The 8,108-nt window shown below is 41.3% G+C and overlaps 3 pseudogenes; all 3 read right to left on the bottom strand.

Moving 5' to 3' along the window:
* Window positions 1-2,875: 2,875 nt before the first annotated feature.
* On the bottom strand, window positions 2,876-3,613 carry LOC103075986 (ferritin light chain pseudogene; annotated as a pseudogene).
* Window positions 3,614-6,559: 2,946 nt separating this feature from the next.
* LOC103070538 (phosphatidylinositol N-acetylglucosaminyltransferase subunit Y pseudogene) lies at window positions 6,560-6,775 on the bottom strand (annotated as a pseudogene).
* A 535-nt stretch (window positions 6,776-7,310) lies between these two features.
* On the bottom strand, window positions 7,311-7,634 carry LOC103075712 (protein preY, mitochondrial pseudogene; annotated as a pseudogene).
* Between the last annotated feature and the right edge of the window lie 474 nt (window positions 7,635-8,108).

Raw genomic sequence — 8,108 nt, 5'->3', positions numbered from 1 at the left:
ATTTATTGTTTCTAGCTTTTTTGATAATGGCCATTCTGACTGGTGTGAGGTGATACCTCATTGCAGTTTTGATTTGCATTTCTCTAATAATTAGTGATGTTGAGCATCTTTTCATGTGCCTCTTGGCCATCTGTAGGTCTTCCTTGGTGAAACGTCTATTTAGGTCTTCTGCCCATTTTTTAACTGGATTGTTTTTTTGATATTGAGCTCCATGAGCTGTTTGTATATTTTGGAGATTAATCCTTTTTCTGTTGTTTCATTTGCAAATATTTTCTCCCATTCTGAGGGTTGTCTTTTTGTCTTGTTTATGGCTTCCTTTGCTGTGCAAAAGCTCTTAAGTTTAATTAGGTCCCATTTGCTTATTTTTGTTTTTATTTCTGTTACTCTAGAAGGTGGATCAAAGAAGATCTTGCTGTGGTTTATGTCAAAGAGTGTTTTTCCTATGTTTTCCTCTAACTACATTTTGAAATAATCTGTTCAGGTTACACTAATTTTGTGGGACCAATTCTAAAAGTGAACACTAGATGGCAACCTTCCTAAACTGTGCTGTTTTCCCAGGAAACAGTTTCTGACCAGGACAAATGTTGAGAGCCTCAAAATGGGACTGCATGATTCTTTAATTTCTTAAACTTCTGTTTGTTTGTTGTAAAAATCAAATAAAACTTTGGATCTCTCTATAAATTATCTCTATAGTGGCTCATTCTTGAAAATAAAGTATTCCTTTTTATATCTTGCATGATCATTAATCTCTACCTTTAAATATATTTTAAATTTTGTTTTATTCCTTAAAATAACGCAAATAATAGTTGTGTCCATTTATTCATTATACCATATGATGCTTATGGCATATTAAATAGATTTAGTTCTTTGTTATATCTAATATATTTTTTATTTAATTTTATAGCCATCCAGAAATGATATTTTATGTAATATACATAACAGAAGAATACACGCTTTTTTTTTCTTTCTCCATGTTATCCTTATGGAAATTTGAGCTCAGGAACTGTATAATAATAGCTGAGAATTTCCTAATAGTGAGGATGAAGGAGAGCAGAGGTATGTTTTCTTTGAAAAGGGAATTGTATAACTCTCCTAAATTTCCTTAGGAAATTAAAGTGTTAACTAGGAAATTATATCTGGTAAAATGAAAATTTTATTAAATAAAAATACATGTTATTGTGGTTAAGGCAAGGAGCTTTTAATACAAAAGATTATTTATGACTCCAAGATAAAAATAGACAAAGAATATGAAAAATAGACTAGAGAAGAAATGCAGAAAGCCAAGTACTACATGAAAAAACGTGAAAATCACTAGCATTAAAAAAAGCAAGGGAGGGCTTCCCTGGTGGCGCAGTGGTTGAGAGTCTGCCTGCCGATGCAGGGGACACGGGTTCGTGCCCCAGTCCGGGAAGATCCCACATGCTGTGGAGCGGCTAGGCCTGTGAGCCATGGCCGCTGAGCCTGTGCATCTGGAGCCTGTGTTCCGCAACGGGAGAGGCCACAACAGTGAGAGGCCCGCATACCGCAAAAAAAACAAAAAAAAACAAAAAAAAACAAGGGCTTCCCTGGTGGTGCAGTCGTTAGGAATCTACCTGCCAGTGCAGGGGACATGGGTTTGAGCCCTGGTCTGGGAAGATCCCACATGCTGCGGAGCAGCTAAGCCCATGCGCCACAACTACTGAGCCTATGTGCCACAACAACTGAGGCCCACACGCCTAGAACCTGTGCTCCGTAACAAGAGAAGCCAAGGCAATGAGAAGCCTGTGGACCGCAGTGAAGAGTAGCCCCCGCTCACCACAACTGGAGAAAGCCCCCACGCAGCAATGAAGACCCATGCAGCCAAAAATAAAAATAAACAAAATAAATAAATTTATTTTAAAAAAAAGCAAAAATAAAATTTTCTTTTGCCAAAAACAACGTTTTGGTTTTATCCCTCCTTTATAGTATAGTTAACAACTCAAGCTCAAATCCCAGCTCAGAAATCTACCTAGCTATGTGACCTTGGCCAAATTTTTTGACCTCTCTCTGCTGCAGTTTCCTAATCCGTAAAACAAGGTTAATCAGTAAAATGAGAGTTAAATGAGTTAATGAAAGTAAAGTTCTTCAAAGAGTACATGGTTGAACTAATACTTTGGGTATACTAGGTTAAAGAAAATAACTCACCAGTTAAATGACTGATTGTACAATTATATTTTTAAAAATCCAGCTAAATACTGTTTAATAGAGAGGGACATAAAACATAAGGACAGGGGCTTCCCTGGTGACACAGTGGTTAAGAATCCGCCTGCCAAGGCAGGGGACATGGGTTCGAGCCCTGGTCGGGGAAGATCTCACATGCCGCGGAGCAACTAAGCCCGTGTGCCACAACTACTGAGCCCTCGTGCCACAACTACCAAAGCCTGTGCGCCTAGAGCCCGTGCTCCACAACAAGAGAAGCCACCGCAATGAGAAGCCCGCGCACCGCAACAAAGAGTAGCCTCCGCTCGCCGCAACTAGAGAACGGCTGCACACAGCAACAAGGACCCAATGCAGCCAAAAATAAAAAATAAATAAAAATTAAAAAAAAAACATAAGGACGTAAAAAGGTTGAAAGTAAAAGTAAGTGAAAAGACATATTTGGCAGATAGTAACCAAAAGAAAGCTTGTTGTCATGTTAGTATTGAAATGGGGGTGGGGGGTGGGTTTTGTTTTGGGGGGGAGTTTTTTGTTTTGTTTTGTTGCTGCAAAAAGCTTTACTGTTTCCATTTGGTCCAAGGCTTGGGGGAGGGCTCCAGGGTGGTTAAAAGACTGCCTAGTGGCTGCAGAGAGAGGCTTCGGGCAGAAGCCCTGGCACCAGAGGGCTCCTCAAAGGCCGCTGGGCTCCAGAGGCTCCTTCTTAGTCATGCTTGACGGTGAGCCTTTGGAAGAGATACTCGCACAGCCCAGCCTGGGGACCAGAGAGCCATCGGAAGTTAGTCAGGCGGTTGCCCATCTTCTTGATGAGTTTCACCTCCTCATCTAGGAGGTGGCTCTCCAGGAAGTCACAGAGCTGAGGGTCTGCGCAGGCAGAGCCCAGAGCAAAAGCAGATCTAAAAGGGCCTGGTTCAGCTTCTTCTCCATGAGAATAGCAGCTTCCATAGTGTCCTGGGTCTTATTCCACTCACCTTGAGATGGCTTCTGCCCGTCCTGGAAGAGGGCACAGCCGCTGCGCTGGTTTTTCATTTTCAAGGGAGGCTTGGCGCCCTCCTGCTTCTTCTCAGCCAATTTGCAGAAAACGTGACCCAAGCTCTCCAGAGCTGTGGTGGAAATAGAAGGCCAGAGAGAGGTAGGTGTAGGAGGCCGGCCCATGCAAGGTGACCGAGTGGGTGAAGGCGGCTTCCACCTCGATGGAATAATTCTGAGGAATCTGGTTGAATGGGTAGTAAGGAGTTAAGTTCAAAAAACAGTGCTGACTGGTCCCAGAGGCCGAGGATAACTGAGGGGCTGGTTCTGAAAGTTGCCACTGGAAAAAAGATGGAGGGTAGTCAGAGGCTTGGAGGAAGAGGCCTCCCTGGGTCTGTTCCGTCCAAACACTGTTGAAGCAAGAGACAGATCCGCGGGACCTCTGAGCGCACTGCCTTGAAACAGGTTTCATGACCAAAATATAAAAAACAAAACACTAAAAACATTATTAAGAGAGACTGAGTTCTTCAAGATGCTGCAACAATTTTAATTTTGTATGCATCTGATTAAAAAAAACCTTAAAAATTTAAAGCAATAATTGATATAATTATAGGAAGAAATTAACCATGTAATGGAAAATTTCAGTGTCCATTTGCTCATTTTATTTAATAAATGTTCTTGGGTTCCTGCATGCTAGGAACTCTTCTAGCATACATACGGCTAGAATGAAATATAAAAATCCTCAACCTTTTGAAGTTTACCATAATGGAAGGAGAGGGGAAAACACACAAATAAATACAGTAAAATCCTATGAAAATACACCCAGGATGTCATGAATTCTGAGATCATAGAATGAAGGGTTTGCTCCTACCCACCACCGAATGCCACAGGTGGTAGGAAGGAAGGAGAATAAAGTTCTTATTCTGAGGGTGGGGAAGGGAATATGACAGGGGGTGAAGGGAGGAGCCTGGCAGGAAAATAACACAAAAGCCAGAGGGGAGGTGAAGTTTGAATCCTGCTAGCGCAGTGATCTACCAACTCAGTATTCCCAAACTGGGCCAACAAAACTATTGCCAACTGGCCAGCATTTCCTGGAATCACTGGTGCTTTCTTGAAGTCCAGTCAGCTGCAGACCCTTAATCCTTCCCATCAATATGTAAACTGGAGTGGACGATCACCACTAGATGGTTCCAAACTGTAGTGGGAACCCTGATGGATTCTGGGTAATGAAGCAACAACCCAGCATTGTGCACGGTCCCCTGCCCATTTTATTAATCTCATGCTGAAAGACAAAAAAGAAATCAAAGACAAAAAGATTGGAAAGGAAGACAAAGGACTGCATTTTTTCAAAAAGGATGTGATAGCCTATGTAAAAAAATCTAAAAGACTGCTTATTAGAAGTAATAAGAATTTACCATAAGATCAATATGCAAAATTCAGTTGCATTTATATAAAATTTAACAAGTATTCAGAAAACGATTCTGTAACAACATGCACATAGAAAACATAATTTAGAAAGAGATTACATTTAAATAGCTTAAAAATAGATATCTAAAATGAAATCTAATAAAAGATATATAAAGCCAATACAGAAAAAAATATAAAATGTTATCAAAAGACACTCAGAAGACCTAAATAAATGGAGAAATATGCTGTGTTCATGGAAAGGAAGGCTCAATTTCTTTTAAAAGAAAGTTGTTCTCCCCAAATTGACGTGCAGAGTTAATGTAATCCTAATTAAAATATCAACAGAGGTTTTGTGAAACATGACAGTTGATTCTGATGTTTACATGGAAAAGGAAGAATACCCAAGGCACTTTTCAATTTTTATTGAAGGAGAACACTGGGTCAACCAGACACTGAAACTAATGATGAAGGCATAATCATTGAGATAGTGTTGTTTTGGCACAGCGAAGGCCAAATGATCATTGAACAAAAGAGAAAGCCAAGAAAGACCCGAGAACATATGAAAACTTGTCATATGACAGAGGGCAAAGTGAGGAATGCTTATACTGAGATTAAATAAATAGATGAGTTTCTTCTGATAATAAATAAATAAATAAGGAAGAAGGAAAACTTCTCCCTTATAGGAGAATCTCATGTAGAAGGAATAAGGTAGAAAATCACCATTTAGCACTAGTATAGCAGTAATTGATTCAGACAAAATTGTCAATGAATGTCAAAACTATTGGGTTGAAATCTGATGAAGATAGCTACATAGTCTCAAAGTATCTCTCCACAAATTACTTATTATTAATTACAAAGGGGAAGATAGTGCTTTTAGAGAGGATAAACCTGGAAGAGATCACCGTAACCAAGTAGACAAAGTTGACATTACCAAAAATGGAGAACACTGACACCATGTGCTTTCTGTGTTGCATTGAAAAGGACACAACCAGTATTACTGCCAAAAGGTCATCACCTAAGTCTAACTGAAAAAACATTCCGTGAAGAAAATCATGAAGAAAACCCACATTGACAGACATTCTACAAAATAATTGACCTGAACTGTTCAAATATGTCAAGGTCAAGAAATACAAAGATTGACTGAAGAACTAAATGTAATGTGTGATCCTGGACTAGATCCTATAACTGGGACATGGGCTTGCGGGGTGGAATAGAATGGCTACAAAAGATATTTATTAGGATAACTGGTGAAATTTGAAAATGGGCTATAGGTTAAATATAGTAATGCATCAGTGTTAATTTTCTGATTTTGATAATTGAATGTTCTTGGTTTTAGAAAACATACACCCAAGGCAAAGAGGTGTAATATCTACAACTTATTCTCAAATGGTTCATAAATAACAACAACAACCATATGCATAGAGACACAAAACAAGAAAACAAATGTGGTAAAATAATAACAATTGTTGAATTCAGTGAACGGTATACAGAAATTTTTTGTAATAGTCTTTTTTTTTTTTGGCAAATACATGAAGTTTCCATTTTATTACAGTTTTATACCACATTAGTTCAAGTGCATTCCTTTACAACTACTCCAACAGAGCTCCTCTAGAATTATCTCAGTCATCCTTAACATGTGACTTTACCAGACTCTGAATGTAAAATAAACATATAAGATTTAAAATTAGTAACTTTTAATTATGAATGGGATAAGAAATAAAGTCATCAGATGATGGCTGGGGCTATTAATTTCCAACAAGACACTTTGTTGAAATGTTTCTCCTGATACCCCAGGTATAAATGAGAACCTTCAAAAAACAAGGGCAGAACCAAAGTACAATAAAGAAGCCTCTGCAGCTTAAGCCTCCCATAGTCCTAAACCTCTGACAGAAGCTAGGCAAAGCATCTTTCTTGCAAATTAAGTGGGTGTCCAGTATTTCCATGTAGTCGAGCTTTCAGAGACAGACACTCAAGCATATCATTAGGATATACCATCGTGGCTCTGGTTGTATTAATTATGCCTGAAGAGTTTAATACCCATCCAACTCCAAAGGTGGAAGAACACATAAACGGGTATGGTAATCGGCAAGAGCCGACTGTAAAAACACAGGCTGGTTACGCTAGTGCAGCCCTGTGGGAAGTTTTCTTCCACAGAGGCCGAGTATAACAGCCCTGCTAACGAGACCAATGGAATAAGGACAGTAAACGTAGGAAGAGACAGAAACATTCTTCTCCACGTATTACCCGCCACTCTGACTTTTATTTTTTTTGCGGTACGCGGGCCTCTCACTGTTGCGGCCTCTCCCGTTGCGGAGCACAGGCTCCGGACGCGCAGGCCCAGCGGCCCTGGCTCACGGGCCCAGCCGCTCCGCGGCACGTGGGATCCTCCCGGACCGGGGCACGAACCCGTGTGCCCTGCACCAGCAGGCGGACTCTCAACCACTGCGCCACCAGAGAAGCCCTTGCTTGCTTTTTTTTTTTCCGGTACGCGGGCCTCTCACCGCTGCGGCCTCTCCCGTTGCGGAGCACAGACTCCGGACACGCAGGCTCAGCGGCCATGGCTCACGGGCCCAGCTGCTCTGCGGCACTTGGGATGTTCCTGGACTGGAGCACGAACCCGTGTTCGCTGCATCGGCAGGCGGACTCTCAACCACTGCACCACCAGGGAAGCCCCACTCTGACTTTTTAAAAGGTGGGTGGTATTTAGAAATTTTAGTTGTGTGTGTTGTCGTTTTCAAGTATGAGCTAATGCTGCTCCATTTCTTCTTCTTATTTTGATGTGTCATCCTAGCTGCCTGTGGTATCATATTAAGAATCCCATCAATAATTGGATAGGCTATTCCTAACTTTTCGTTAATTAATTCATTTGGCGATGCTTCATATCGGAGCGGCTTCTTGGAGAATGGGCACACCAGGAACTCCAGCAGCGCTGGGTCGAAGGCGCAGGGCGGCTCCCTTGTCCTCTCGCTCTGGTCTGGGGACGGCCGCGACACTGACGCGTGCACACACCTCTGGGCTACCGCGGGCGGCTGTGCGCGTGTCCCCCGCAGCTCTGAGGCGAGCCGGCCGCACAGTCCGCTCGGCATGGCCTAGCAGCCCGCGACCGGGCCTCTGTGCGCCCGTGACCACCCTGTAATAGTCTTTAAACTTTTCTGTGTTTTAAATTATTTTGAAATAGAAAGTTTAAAAATAGCCAGGGAATAATGAATACAAAACTGAAAACAGTGGGAGCCTCTGGGAGTGATGGGAGAGGCCCGAGGGTGGGAGAGGGAAACATAGGTAGATGCAATGGTACTGATTGTGTTCTAGTTCCTAAATTAGATGATGAGATTGTGGACATTTATTTTATTATTTAACTTTAACAATTATATATACATTATGTATTTTTGTACGTGTAAAATATTCTACTTTAAAAGATAATAAAGGGAAAAACAAAGGAAAAGATAATAAGGCATGAGTCAGAGGCTATGATGAGCTGTGTGTGCTTATGAGCTCTGTGCCCTTAAGTATGTTTCTTTTCCTCTCTGAGGTTGTCCTCACCTACAAAAAAAGAATAGAAG

The sequence above is a fragment of the Lipotes vexillifer genome, unplaced genomic scaffold (genome assembly GCF_000442215.2).
Source record: "Lipotes vexillifer unplaced genomic scaffold, Lipotes_vexillifer_v1.1 scaffold22, whole genome shotgun sequence".
Taxonomy (NCBI): Eukaryota; Metazoa; Chordata; class Mammalia; order Artiodactyla; family Lipotidae; genus Lipotes; species Lipotes vexillifer.
Note: the sequence above shows the minus strand (reverse complement) of the source record. Positions and strands in the feature narration are given on the sequence as shown.